The sequence below is a fragment of the Mesoplodon densirostris genome, chromosome 7 (assembly GCF_025265405.1).
Source record: "Mesoplodon densirostris isolate mMesDen1 chromosome 7, mMesDen1 primary haplotype, whole genome shotgun sequence".
NCBI lineage: Eukaryota > Metazoa > Chordata > Mammalia > Artiodactyla > Ziphiidae > Mesoplodon > Mesoplodon densirostris.
The window spans coordinates 112436471-112440920 of record NC_082667.1 but is presented as its reverse complement, the minus strand read 5'-3'; the positions used below and the strand labels follow the sequence as shown (position 1 = coordinate 112440920).

The following is a 4450-nucleotide window of genomic DNA, read 5'->3' as shown; positions in this document are numbered from 1 at the left end:
CAGGAGGGATCGTTATCACCTAGAACGTGGCTTACGAAGGAGTGACTGTGCATTTATTTATTTATTTATTTTTACATCTTTATTGGAGTATAATTGCTTTACAATGGTGTGTTAGTTTCTGCTAGGTGCCTATATTGTGCCCCGCAATGCACAGAACCCTGTCTTTGTGAGCTGTTCAAGCTATCTGGGGCATATCCAAATAAGCAGTTGACCCTAAACCGCGGTTTTTCTAAGTAGTCCGCGAATACACCTCAGCCAGACGAGTTCAGCCCATGCAGCTCAAGACCGGGAGCCAGTTCGTGTCAAGTGCACTACGGCCCTCACTCCGTCTGTTCAAGGCCACATCCGGATTCTCATCTCCCCTCCCTGCAGACGCCCTCCACGCCGCGGTTGAATGAACCTGCCCGTCTCACTGATTTCCACGGAGAGGACACTCGGACTCACAGGACAGGCACAGGAATAAGCAGAGACTGCAGGACCACCGACGTCTTCCCCAGCCCCCAGCCCCCAGCCCCCAGCCCCGGCAGCCCAGGGCCGCAGTCTAACTCGCGGCTTAAAGAGCCGCCGCCGCGGGGGCAGACGGCCCCAGTTATGCGCAAGCGCGTGCTGCTCTGGCGCTGCAGCCTGTCCCCGCGGCGCCACGCGCAGGCGCGGCGAGGGCTCAAAGGCAGCGCGTTTAATCACTTTTAAAGTTATGCGATGCTTTCTTCTTGATTCATGAGACAGGTTTGGGGTTTTTTTTCCAAATATATAGAAAATGTTTTAAATTGTCCTTTTGTTATAAACTTCTATTGAATTGTTTTGTAAACAGAGAGTCTATTATAATGCTTACACTTTAAAATATGTAGGGAAATTTTATCATTAATTTTTATGAATGTTCCATGTATGCTTGGGGAAAAAATGTTTTCTAATTGTTCGATGCCAAATTTTATATAGGTCCATTAGAAAAAGTCTGCGTTGTGTTTCCATTCATTATACCATTGCTGATATATATTTTTCTACTTATCAATAATCAAGAGAGATGCATTGAAATCTTCCACTAAAATGAAGGATTGTTAATTTTTTCCTTATTGTACTATTAATGATAGATGTGACTTGAATCTCTTTGGATACTGCCTGTCCATCATTCTTTCTCTTCTCTCCTTTAATTAGACATTTATCAGACCATCTGATTCTAGCTTCTCTCTCTTAATTTCTCATATTCTCCATCTCCTTTTCCTCTTTGTGGCGTTCTGGATAATTTCTCCAAATCTTTCCATTTACTACTTTTTTCTTCAACTGTGTCTGTCAAAACTGTGCTTTTTAAACCTATCTACTGAGTTTTCATTTCAACAATTACATTTTTCATTTTGAGGTGATCCTTTTTTTTGAGGTTTCATTTATATAACTTGAAATTAATCATTTGAAGTCAGTAGCATTTAGTACATTCACAATATTGTACAACCACCACATTTGGGTTTTTTTATTTCAGATCTGTTTGTTCCTGATAATTTCCTATTATATGCTCTTTGTAATTATATCTCTTTGAAGCACTGCATTTTTATACATTTAACTCTTTAAACATTTCCTATATAACTAGTCTATATTGAATATCTGACACTCCATCATCTGCAGTCCTTGGAATGTACTGTTCATTGTTATTCATTGTTTCTGTGACTCTCGGGCACAGTAACTTGGTTTCTCATGGGTTTGGTCATCTTTATTCAAGAGCTCATAGTAATAATCTGCAAGGGTCCTTTGAGCCTAACTTGAGAAGGCTTTCTTCCAGAGAGGGCTTGCCTCTAAGTACTCTGCTTGCTGGAAGGCACCTCCATATAAAACCACCTCAGCCTCCATGGAGAGTCCGGCTCAGAAAAGGAATCCAGGCTCAGTATCTCCATCCCACCTTCCAATGTCAGTGAACACATGGTGGTGTGGATATATGATCCGACCTCAGGGCTCTCCCCCCACCCCACCCCCATGCCTACTGGTCCAGCTGGTTCCCACCACCCTGCTCCACCCCAGCCCCTGATCCAGTCACCTCAGCTACCCTGGGGACAGTGAGAAGCTCCTTCTACTACTCTTCACCATCAAATCCCAGGCGCTAGCTGCCACAGATGGGGCTCTAGCCACTCTACGACTAGACCATGATTGTTTGTTTTTGGTGGTGGACCTCTGGAGACCTCTCCTTTTGTGAGAACAGTGATGCATCAAAGATTATGTGCTATCTGGGGTCAAGCTGTGGTGCAGCAGGAGACTCTCTGAGCCCCCAGTAGTCATGATTCTGGTCCACTCCAGCATTTACCCATAATTAAGCTGATATTTCTATCTCCACCCTGTGTCTCTGTCTCTTAATTGGCTGTGAATTCAGGCATGGAAAGGGGATTTATTTATTGGGTCCCCTCAAATGCCAAAAGAGCACAGCTGGGAGGAACTGGGAAACACAGAAGGGGGTTGTGTGAGCATGGACTGCCCTCTCTGAGCCTGTTTCCTGTAAAATAAGATGAGTATAATCCTACCTGGGCTGACTAGTCCCAGAGTCATTGTACAATTAAATGAAAAGACAGGTGGGGAAGATCTTTGAAAGCTGAAATAACTCAATAAATTTACAGGATTGTTAGTACTGCAAACATTATTACTGCTAAAATTAACTATAATAACCAGGACCAGGGTTTCCTGAACCAGCTCCACAGACAGGAAAGATGGAAAATCTTCACAATGCTCTTGGGTTTCCTGCTTTGGCAATGGTGTGGAGACATGGTGACAGCCAGTCTCTCAACTGCAGTTATTTTGTTTCATGCCCTTGATATAAAATATTTCATGCCCATTTCCTGCAAAAATGCCACCCAGATTAAGTTCTCAAGTTGTTGACTAATGAGCTTGTTATTTTCAGCCTAAAGAAGTGAGTTTGTTATTTTTAGCCTAAAGAGCCCTCTCTTTCCTCCTCCCTTGATTAGATGTACCCCTGCACCCCACTATTTGAACTCACTCCCTTACGTGAAAAGAGGTCGAAGTTGCAACTGAGTTCTGCTAAATGTGGCAATTCAGTATTTTTCAGCCTTTTTTTACTGCAACTCATAGTAACATATACAATTTACACAGCAACCCAGTACAAGTACACGCACACACACACACACACACACAGATTTTCATAAAGCAATTCCTACCTTACATATCATGTATTTTCATATTTTCAATCCTATTCTATCCTATACTATTATAGTCTATTTGATTTTTTATTTTTTTTTTTTGAGGTACGCAGGCCTCTCACTGTTGTGGTCTCTCCTGTTGCGGAGCACAGGCTCCGGATGCGCAGGCTCAGCGGCCATGGCTCACGGGCCCAGCCGCTCCGCGGCATGTGGGATCTTCCTGGACCGGGGCACGAACCCGCGTCCCCTGCATTGGCAGGCAGACTCTCAACCACTGCGCCACCAGGGAAGCCCTGGTTTTTTTAAATTATGGTCACAACATATTAAACTGATTTGCATCTTGAAAAACATGGGAAAGTAACAGAGGAGGGTGTATGTCTGCCTCTTAAGATCCTGAAGAAAGACATGGGCTTCTCCCCTGCATCTCTCGATATGTGTTAGAGACAGTACAGTTTAACCCAGAAGCAGGGATGACCAGGGTGAGGTCTAATTCCTCTTTTCTCTGAGGCAATGCCTGCCTTCCTTCCTCTCGTTCTTCCTTCACAAAATATGTATTGTGCACCTATTATTTGCCAGGCACTGTGCTAGGTGCTGAGAATAAATAGATAAGTGAGACTGTGGAACAACTCCCCAGAGGGGACAGACACCCCCTCAGCTAATCAAAGGCTTAATGGTTAAACCCAATGGGTTAATGAAAGAAACCCAGGGAATGTGAGAGGCCAAGCCTCCTCCCCATCCTGATGCTCATTCCATGTGAAAGTGGTTCCACAACACTACCCTCCTGGCCCCTCTCTACCCTCCACACACTTCACCCCAAGGGAGGTGGAGGAATCTGTCTGGTGATTTTGGAAGGAAAACCTGGCATGTGTGACCCTGACATTTTCTTTTCCTTTTCTTCTCAAATCAAACTGCCTTGGCAGTGGGCATCTCTTACCCTGTCCTCCAGGCTGAAAGTTTTACAGAGGACCTGCCCCAGCACTGCCTGGGACGAGGTGGGTAAATGGATCACATTCTAGAGTTTAGTGTCATGAAGCCCACATAAAAAGTCACAGTCTCTTGGTGGGTGAAAGATCGATGTTGTTTAAGGGTACAAACTTGCAACAAGTAGCAATAAGCCATAGCGATCTAATGCACGGTATAATTAAAATAAACAGTATTGTACTATAATTATGTAATATGATAAATATCGCTACAACAGCAATCATATTACAATATATAATATATCAAAGTAACAGTTGTACACCTTACGTTTATACAATGCTCTATGTCAAATTTATTCAATTTTTTTAAGTCACAATCACCAACAACAGCTCTTTCATAGC

The 4450-nt window shown here is 43.6% G+C and overlaps 1 non-coding gene across 1 annotated transcript; it reads right to left on the bottom strand.

Annotated features, from left to right (window-relative positions):
• Window positions 1-537: 537 nt before the first annotated feature.
• Window positions 538-674, bottom strand: LOC132494526 (small nucleolar RNA SNORA76). Its single transcript, XR_009533103.1, has one exon. It is a non-coding gene; the product is annotated as a small nucleolar RNA SNORA76 (small nucleolar RNA).
• Window positions 675-4450: the final 3776 nt, after the last annotated feature.